Below are 10,672 nucleotides of genomic sequence, written 5' to 3'. Positions count from 1 at the left end.
CACCAACTTTTCCCCTTCCTCTCAAAGGTGCAGAGCAACACTTGTATATAGTTCTGCCTTGCGAAGTTAAAGGCGCCTATTCAAATGCAAGTTTTTGTTGTTGTTGAAATATAGCCAGCCTTCCAGCCACTCCAGAGACTTGAACACATAAATCTAGGCTGACACTCCCAGTGCAGTGCTGAGGGAGCGCTGCACTGTCAGAGGTGCCGTCTTTCGGATGAGACGTTAAACCGAGGCCCCGTCTGCTCTCTCAGGTGAACGTAAAAGATCCCATTGCACTATTTCGCAGAAGGTCAAGGGGAGTTCTCCCCGGTGTGCTGGCCAATATTTATCCCTCAATCAACATTACAAAAAAACAGATTATCTGGTCATTATCACATTGCTGTTTGTGGGAGCTTGCTGTGCGCAAATTGGCTGCCGTGTTTCCCACATTGCAGCAGTGACTACACTCCAAAAATACTTCATTGGCTGTAAAGCACTTTGGTCATGAAAGGCACTATATAAATGCAAGTCTTCCTTTTCTTTTCAGTATCTCCCCAGTGCAGCTACTCTACATTGGCAAGAAGAGATCGTAAGCGGTGGTTTTATTGTGGATGGAGGGAACCACCATGATTAATCCCGACTCCGCCTGACATTGAAACCCGTGGACTGTTCAGCAGGACAGGGCCTGACTGGAACCCATCCAATGCAAATCGGTAAGATTGCCAAGAATAGGAAAAGCTGACTACAACAACAACTGGCATTTTATATGGCCTTTAACATAGTAAAACGTCCCAAGGCGCTTCACAAGGAGTGTTATCATACTATTCGGCACAAGGTTAAATAAAAAACAACCCTTTCAATGAAAATATAGAGTCCAAAGTTCAAATGCCCATCTAAAAATGATTGCTATTACTCAACTCCAATTCTCTGCTCTTTCAGACTTGCCTATAACCCCATGCGCAATCCCGCTGAAGCAGTGTATCTGGGAAAACGCAGTCTGCAGCAGTTTCCGAAGGGACAGTCGCTCGACATTGTCACTAAAACAGATTATCTGGTCATTACCACATTGTTGCTTGTGGGAGCTTGCTGTGCACAAATTGGCTGCCACATTTCCCACATTACAACAGTGACTACACTCCAAAAAGTACTTCATTGGCTCTAAAACGCTTTGAGATGTCCGGTGGTCGTGAAAGGTGCTATATAAATCGTAAGTCTTTCTTTCTTATTATCATTGCCTAAAACTCTGTTCCTAGTAAAAAAAAGAATGAATTGAACCTGTGTTAACTTTTAATACATGGTTCTTACTGCATACAGCAGAGGCTCGGAGCTTTAGGAGCACATATTTGACAGACCTTCTTGGCCTGTTAACCTCCAGGGGTATTTTTTGGGAGATATCTTCCCTTGTCAGCTTGCCTTTGTAAAATAAAACAATGGTCCATACCATTAACTTACAGTTTACCGAGTATATGAAAGAAATCTCTCCGCTCTCTCTCCTCCTCCTTTAAGACGCCGATTAATACCTACCTCTTTGGCCAAAGCTTTTGGTCACCTTCCCTAATGTCTCCTTCATAGAATCATAGAAATTTACAGCACGGTAGGAGGCTATTTTGGCCCATCGTGTCCGAGCCGGCCGACAAAGAGCTACCCAGTCTAATTCCACTTTCCAGCTCTTGGTCCGTAGCCCTGTAGGTTATGGCACTTCAAGTGCACATCCAAGTACTTTTTAAATGTGGTGAGGGTTTCTGCCTCTACCACCCTTTCAGACCGTGAGTTCCAGACCCCCACTACCCTCTGGGTGAAAAAGTTTCTCCTCCACTCCCCTCTAAACCTCCTACCAATTACTTTAAATCTATGCCTGCTGGTTGTTGACCCCTCTGCTAAGGGAAACAGATCTGTCCTATCCATTCTATCCAGGCCCCTCATAATTTTATACACCTCAATCAGGTCTCCCCTCAGCCTCCTCTGTTCCAAACAAAACAGACCCAGCATCTCCAGTCTTTCCTCATAGTCAAAATTCTCCAGTCCAGGCAACATTCTTGTAAATCTCCTCTGTACCCTCTCTAATGCAATCACATCTTTCCTGTAATATGGTGACCAGAACTGCACGCAGTACTCTAGCTGTGGTCTAACCAGTGTTTTATACAGTTCAAGCATAACCTCCTTGCTCTTGTATTCGATGCCTCAATTAATAAAGGCAAGTATTCCATATGCCTTCTTAACCACCTTATCTACCTGGCCTGCTACCCTCAGGGATCTGTGGACCTGCACTCCAAGGTCCTTTTTTTCCTCTACACTTTTCAGTGTTGTACCATTTAATGTGTATTCCCTTGCCTTGTTAGACCGCCCCAGATGCATTACCTCACACGTCTCCGGATTGAATTCCTTTTGCCACTGCGCTGCCCACCTGACCAGTACATTAATATCGTCCTTCATCATCAATTACACAGCCTATTTTAGTGTCATCTGCAAACTTCTTAATCATACCCCCAACATTCAAGACAAGTCATTGATATATACCACAAAAAGCAAGGGACCCCGCACTGAGCCCTGCAGAACTCCACTGGATCCAGCCTTCCAGTCACAAAAACACCCATCGACCATTACCCTTTGCTTCCTGCCTCTGAGCCAATATTGGATCCAACTTGCCACTTTGCCCTGGATCCCATGGGCTTTTACTTTCATGAACAGTCTGCCATGTGGGACCTTATCAAACTGTGCTAAAATCCATATACACTACATCATACGCACGGCCCTCATCGACCCTCCTGGTTACCTCCTCGAAAAATGCAATCAAGTTAGTCAGACACGACCTTCTCTTAACAAATCCATGCTGACTGTCCTTCTGGCTCAGTTTGTCTTTTACTACGTTATAGGTGCTATATAAATGCAAGCAGTTGTTATTCAATGCCCAGGCTGGGTAAAATCAGATGATACCATAGAGTGTAATATGGGGTAGCTCCTATTGGTGCAGAGTTACCAAGCTGAAGCAGTCAAGGTCCCCATCACCACTTTTGGTTGAAAGTGCACCCACATGGTTCAGGTGGGGAGAGAACCCAACTGAGATACCCTCCACCCCTCAAAAAAACGGCCCAATCACCTGGCTGTGATACCTTCCACAGTCCATCAGCCTACTCACTGGGTTCATGAATGAAGTGAGGGCTCCCTGCACCCACGGACACTTACCCAACCACAACCCCCCCAAAAAACATGACACATTGTACAGAACATGCTCATCAGAAATTCATAATGTAGAAGGAGCCCAGAATGAATAGGATTTTTTGTTGTTGTTGAAGGCTCGTTCATTCTCAGACTCCAATGTTCTCAAACCCCATCCCGGGTCGCTTGCGCAAAGTTTAACAGCCGGTTGACAAAAGAGTCAAAAGTGGTTTCCTACCGTCGGACGGTGGGTCGGTCTTGACGGAGCAGGATGAAAGCTGACCCAAGTTCTCTCCCTCCGCCTGCCTTCTCTCCAACCCATCACAGGGCGAGAAGTTACTCGGCACTTTAACAACCCGGTGCATATTGCTCAACTCAAAAGGACAACCCTATGCTCCGCCCAAGTCCCTCCCAGCTCGGCTGAACAGCAGCAAAACCTCTCCAAATTCACACAAGCCTTCTGCTCCCAGGAGATGCAGAGTCAAAATTCGTCTTCACTTTGGCCTCGACTGCTCAAAGCTGACGGAACCTGGTTTAAAAGTTCTTTGCTGGTGGATGTGGCCAGATACTGGTGGCCTGCTGTGTGTCAATGCACTGCTCTCTCAATCTCTCTCTCTCTCTCTCTGGTTCCTTTTCCCTCGTTAATGATCACTGTCCTCCCTCTCACAGTATCTCAACAGACAATGGTCGGTGATTTCATCAGGAAGAAATCTCGTCTCCACAGACTTGCGTTTCACCATCCCAATTTGTACTCAAACGCCCAATTTCAAAGGGGGAGTGGAGGTGAGAATTGTTTATAATGAGATAGCACAGCTCTCCGTTGCCCTATCTATTATTTTTTCATTCATACATTTATTTCCAAACACAATCCTTAAATCAGCTGAACGGATACAGAACATTATCCTGGCTTCCTATCTCTCTCTCTCTTCCCCTGCTGTCAACCTGAAATCTATTTTCCCCTTGTTATTGTAAATACGTTTTCTGTTTTGGGGGAATCACTTTACCGTATCTCCTTAATTAGACTCTCCTTCCCGCCCACCCCCAGAAGCAAAATCCAGGAAATTATCCCTGAAGAAGGAACATTCATTATCCTCTGAAATTCCTGGCCTGCCAGCTGGGTTTTTTTCCAGTCCAGAGATCAAGGGTTGTGAGAATGTGGAATGCCATCCATGCAGACTCACTTGAGGTGTTTTAAAGGGATTAGGCTAACATCCCCAGCATCGAAGCACTGACCACACTCAACCAGCTTCGCTGGGCAGGCCACATTGACCGTATGCCCGACACGAGACCCCCAAAGCAAGCGCTCTACTCGGAACTCCTACACGGCAAGCGAGCCCCAGGTGGGCAGAGGAAACATTTCAAGGGCACCCTCAGAGCCTCCCCGATAAAGTGCAACATCCCCCACCGACACCTGGGAGTCCCTGGCCAAAGACCGCCCTAAGTGGAGGAAGAGCATCCAGGAGGGCGCTGAGCACCTCAAGTCTCGTCGCCCGAGAGCATGCAGAAACCAAACGCAGGCAGCGGAAGGAGCGTGCGGCAAACCAGACTCCCCACCCACCCTTTCCTTCAATGACTGTCTGTCCCACCTGTGACAGAGACTGTAATTCCCATATTGGACTGTCCAGTCACCTGAGAACTCACTTTTGGAGTGGAAGCAAGTCTTCCTCGATTTCGAGGGACTGCCTATGATGATGATGATTTAAAGGGAGATAGATAATAAACAAGAGAACAAACGTGCATCTGTACACAAAACATTTCTCAGATCCTCAAAGCATTTTGGAAAGTTTCACAACCAAAAAGATTTATTTTCTTGAAGTTTTGTATAGTCACTTTGCACATAGCAAGTTCACCAAATCCCAGCAAATGTAATGATTGTCCAACATATCTGCTCTGGTGTTAGTTGGAATAATGTTGGCCCAAACACTAAGCAAACTCCTCGCTCTTCAAATAGTGAGATCGTTTCTGTCCATCTGGGTAATGCATTTGCTTCATTGGTTCTTTGCTTAAGAATTCATAGCAACACATTGCTGTTAAGAACTGGTTGGTTTATTAGCAAAGGTTTAACAATCACATGACACATTACCAGTTCATCCACCAGGCTCACAACCACCTGCCTCATCATGGATCCCCCGAACCCAACTGGCTGGGGTTTTATTGAGTCTTGTGAACATCACGTGACTGGCTAAGCCACTCACAACTCAACAGCTCTACAACTATTTTTGTAGAAAACAATCAAGTGCCCCCTGATTAAAGGGGGGGTTCAACAGCTCTACAAACCTCTGAGCATACTCACAGGTGCATACAGTACAGCCCGGAAGAGGGCGAGGGCCCTGGGGCAGCACGGGCCCAGCCCACACTGCGATGTGTGTGCGCACTAGGTCCGTGCAGCAGAGCTGGTCTCCAGTCGTCTTGGGTAATCCTTGCCACTGGACCAAGACCTAGTTCTGTTAAGCCCGTGTGGTGGCTGGTGTTCAACGGCCACCCCACGTTAAAAAAATCCACGCACAGGCATCTTCCATCTTTCAGGATGTAGTTCGGGACCTGGAATATTAGGTCCTTCATTGAAACACCTGTGAACTCATCCTGTTTGGTGTGGAAGCAAGTCATCCTCAATACGAAGGACTGCCTCAGAAGAATACATTACAATCTGAACAGATAGTCGAGGTCTTAATGTCTCATAAGAAAGACAGTAACTCCGACAGTGCAACAGTGCAAGGCCAAATCTCCTGGACTAGCTTTGATCGCCTAGATGGGTCTGAGAGGAATTTCCCAGATTTTCCTGTGTTCTTTTATCTGTTTTTTTGCCTCTCCCAGGCGATGGCGTGATTTTGGGTGGGGTGGAGAGTGTGTATGCTGCGATACACAAGGTATCGCAATTGTATGGAACCAGATGGTCTTCACCTGTCCGCCATTGTTTGTATGTGTGTAACTCCCTCAGCAGGGCACTGGGGTTATGTACTGAAGTCCTGGAGTGTGGCTTGAACCCACAATCTGACTGGGGAGGGAAGTAAGGGTGCGAAGATATAGGGAGACAAAATGGGGAATTGGGGTTGAAAAGATGGCCCGCTCTTTGACCTATGTATCTAATTATAAACAAACTGGCATCGAGATTATCCAAAATGCTGGCAAATCCATACCTCAGCACCATGAGAGCTATGGTGTGAAAAGAGGTTATTATAGTTCATTGCAAACTACCCTCACACAACTTGTACCCATGAACTTAGACACCTTAAAAAAAAGGAAAGACTTGCATTTATATAGTGTCTTTCACGATGCCCCAAAGCGCTTTACACCCAATGAAATACTTTTGGAGTATAGTCACTGCTGTAATGTGGAAAATGCCAATTTGCGCAAAGCAAGCTCCCACAAACTGCAACGTGATAATGACCCAGATAATCTGCTTTTTTAGTGATTTTAATTTAGGAATAAACATTGGCCAGGACACCGGGGATAACTCCCCTGCTCCTCTTCGAAATACTGCCGTGGGATTATTTACGTCCACCTGAGAGAGCAGACGGGGCCTCGGTTTAACACCTCATCCGAAAGACGGCACCTCTGACAGTGCGGCGCTCCCTCAGCACTGCACTGGGAGTGTCAGCCTGGTTCTGTGCTCGAGTCTCTGGAGTGGGACTTGAACCCACAACCTTCTGACTCAGAGACAAGAGCCACGGCTGACACACCTCAGTCCCCTTTGTGTTTCTATTTCTTATTTGCTGGCTCGTCCTATTTTAAGATTTTTTTATCAGAAATTTGGAAAGGGCCATCGTCTGATTTTTAAGGTAAAAGTACTAAAGGTGACATGAGGGGGGAAAACTGTTACACAGCGAGATCTGGGACGCGCTGCCTGAAAGAGCGGTGGGAGCAGATTCAATTCAAAGGGGAATTAGATAAATATTTGAAGGGGAAAAACATTGCAGGACAGTGGGGAAAGAGCAGGGGAGTGAGACTGATTGGATAGCTCTTTCAAAGAACTGGCACAGGCACAATGGACCGATTGGCCTTCTTCTGTGCTGTAAATTTTGTGATTCTATTGCGGATAAATCTTAAATCAGGTCACCAAATGTTAGCATCAGCAACTTGAGATAGGTGCAAATTAATAGGCACATAGCAGCAGATTTTCAGCTGCCACCGACTGCCGCCCACATTCCTCTTGCAGATCTGCCCAGTGCCACTTTGGAGGTGGCCTGGAGCGGGCGGGAGCGGGCAGAAGGGGAGAACCGCCGGGAAGCGCCCGCTGACGTCAGCGGAGGGCCGAGAGGCGCAACTGAGCTCCCGCCCGCCGAGCTCCCAGATTCCTGCTGGCTGGAGGCTGGCCTGTCCCTGGTGGTATGTCTGAAGAACCTGAAAAAAAAGGTTTAAAAAAAAAATGTCAACTTACCTGGATGGGCCCCCCCCCCCCCCCCCCCCTGAAGGTCTTCGGAGAGTTTTTGCATTTTTTTATTTGTGATTTTTATTTTCAGGTCTTCGACCCTCCGTGGCCCTGACTCCATCCTCAGTGACACTTGGGCGGCAAGCGCCTCTGCCGCCGAGAATGAGAGCGCCCGCCCGCTGCCGCCCAGATTGGCCGCCCGCCGACCTTCGAGGGACCTCGCTGATGAATATCCCACCCAAAGTACCAACCGGTACCTCGACGGCCATTGGCCGCACTTCGGGTGGCACTTGGGCGAGCAGAGGCCTTGATCGAAATCGGGCCCATATAGAGTTAAACTGGAATGATGGCTCACATAACACCATTGGATTTACCATGTACATTTGTTACAGTTTGTAGCACTCTTGTCTCTAAGCCCCGCTGCAGCATTTCAGGACATATTCTAGGCTGACACTCCAGTACAGTACTGAGGGAATGCTATGCTGCATTGTGTTGTTGAATGCATTGCCTATTGAGTGAAATACTGAGGTTTGTCTATGTGCTAAGGTGGATGTTAAAGTCATTATTCAACAACAACAACTTGCATTTATATAGCGCCTATAATGTAGTAAAACGTCCCAAGGTGCTTCACATGAGTGCGATAAGACAAAAAAATTGACACCCAGCCACACAAGGTGAAATTAGGGCAGGTGACCAAAAGCTCGGTCAAAGAGGTAGGTTTTAAGGAGCCTCTTAAAGGAGGGAAGAGAGAGAGAAGTTTGGGGAGGAAGTTCCAGAGCTTGGGGCCCAGGCAACAGAAGGCACGGCCACCAATGGTTGAGCGATTATAATCAGGGATGCTCAAGAGGGCAGAATTAGAGGAGTGCAGATATCTCGGAGGGTTGTGGGGCTGGAGGAGATTACAGAGATAGGGAGGGGGCGAAGCCATGGAGGGATTTGAAAATAAGCTTGAGAATTTTGAAATCGAGGCCTTGCTCAACCAGGAGCCAATGTAGGTGAGTGAGAACAGGGGGTGATGGGTGAGCGGGACTTGGTGTGAGTTAGGACACGGGCAGCCGAGTTTTGAATGACCTTTAGTTTACGTATTCAAAGAAGAGTAGGATGTTTTCTTGTTTTCCTGGTCAACTTTCCTCTTTCAACCAGCACCAATGAAAATAGATTAACTGATCATTAACAAACAAGAAGTTCACCCAGATATTATTTTATATTAAACTGCGGGTGTAAGGGTAACTGTTGTGTGTGGCTAATTTGCTGGGACGGTTCTTGACTGGGGCAGAGATCACATCTTAAGTGTTCAGCCTTGGCTCAATTGGTGGTTCTCCCATCTCTGAGCCAGAAGGTTAACTACATAAACTAAAGGCTACAATCCTAAAGGGGGTGCATGAACAGAGAGACCTGGGGTTATGTGTGCACAAATCATTGAAGGTGGCAGGGCAGGTTGAGAAAGCGGTAACAAAAAAGCTTACGGGATCCTGGACTTTTTAAATGGAGGCACAGAGTACAAAAGCAAGGAAGTTATGATAAACCTTTATAAATCACTGCTTAGGTCTCAACTGGAGTATTGTGTCCAATTCTGGGCACCGCCCTTTAGGAAGAATGCGAAGGACTTAGAAAGGGTGCGGAAAAGATTTACGAGTATGATTCCAGGGATGAGGGACTTCAGTTGCGTGGATAGACTGGAGAAGCTGGGGTTATTCTCCTTGGAGCAGAGAAGGTTAAGAGGAGATTTGATCGAGGTGTTCAAAATTATGAGGGGTCTGGACAGAGTAGACAGAGAGAAACTGTTCCCATTGGGGGAAGAGTCTAGAACCAGAGGACACAGATTTAAGGCGATTGGCAGAAGAACCAAAGGTGACACGAGGAAAAACGTTTTTACGCAGCGAGTGGTTAGGATCTGGAATGCACGGCCTGAGAGGGTGGCGGAGGCAGACTCAATCGTGGCTTTCAAAAGGGAATTGGATAAGTACCTGAAGAAAAAGAGTTTGCAGGGCTACGGGGAAAGGGCGGTGGGAGTGGGACTGGCTGAGGTGCTCTTGCAGAGAACCAGCACGGGCTCGATGGGCCGAATGGCCTCCTTCTGTGCTGTAACCGTTCTGTGATTCTATTTCTAACCATGAGTGTGAGACAAAGTTGATGGAGCAACTGTCTTCACACAAAGAGTGAACCACATGTGGAATAAACCCGAAATCGAGTAATGGAGGCCAAAGCGCTGGAATAATTCAAGGAACAATTAGATGCTGTGATGGGGAGAGGGGGAGGGGGCTTTAGAATCTTTCTGGATGGATGAGCAAAGATGGGCTGAATGGAATCCCTCATCTGTAATTATTCTGCGATCTCATTGACTGTTCCCTGAGATGTCTGCACTCCTCTAATTCTGCCCTCTTGAGCATCCCCAATTATAATCGCTCAACCATCGGTGGCCGTGCCTTCTGTTGACTGGGCCCCAAGCTCTGGAATTCCCTGATAAAACCTCTCTTTCCTCCTTCAAGACGCTCCTTAAAACCTACTTCTTTGACCAAGAATTTGGTCACCTGCCCTAATTTTGACTTGTGTGGCACAGTGTCCAATTAAAAAAAATCTCATAATACTCCTGTGAAGCGCCTTGGGACATTTCACTACGTTAAAGGCGCTATATAAATACAAGTTGCTGTTGTTATTGGGATCTTGCTGTGTGCGGGTTTGTGTAAGTTGAATGGTGCCGTCAACCTCAACTCATACCTTAAAATGTAACATTCATCGCAAACATGATCTCAATAAAGTAGATCTTAGCTTTACGCGAGCGTGTGAAACAGACGAGTTGGCAACTCTCCTGATGGTGATTTCCTTCAAAGTCAATCGGTGCGAGACGTAAAACAGGCCAACAGGTAAAGACCATCTCAGACTAATTCCAGGGATGGCTGGACTGACATATGAGGAGAGCCTGGATCAACTGGGCCTTTATTCACTGGAGTTTAGAAGGATGAGAGGGGATCTCATAGAAACATAGAAGATTCTGACGGGACTGGACAGGTTAGATGCGGGAAGAATGTTCCCGATGTTGGGGAAGTCCAGAACCAGGGGACATAGTCTTAGGATAAGAGGTATGCCATTTAGGACTGAGATGAGGAGAAACTTCTTCACTCAGAGAGTTGTTAACCTGTGGAATTCCCTGCCACAGAGAGTTGT

The sequence above is a fragment of the Pristiophorus japonicus genome, chromosome 24 (assembly GCF_044704955.1).
Source record: "Pristiophorus japonicus isolate sPriJap1 chromosome 24, sPriJap1.hap1, whole genome shotgun sequence".
Taxonomy (NCBI): domain Eukaryota; kingdom Metazoa; phylum Chordata; class Chondrichthyes; family Pristiophoridae; genus Pristiophorus; species Pristiophorus japonicus.
This window is presented reverse-complemented; position numbering follows the sequence as displayed.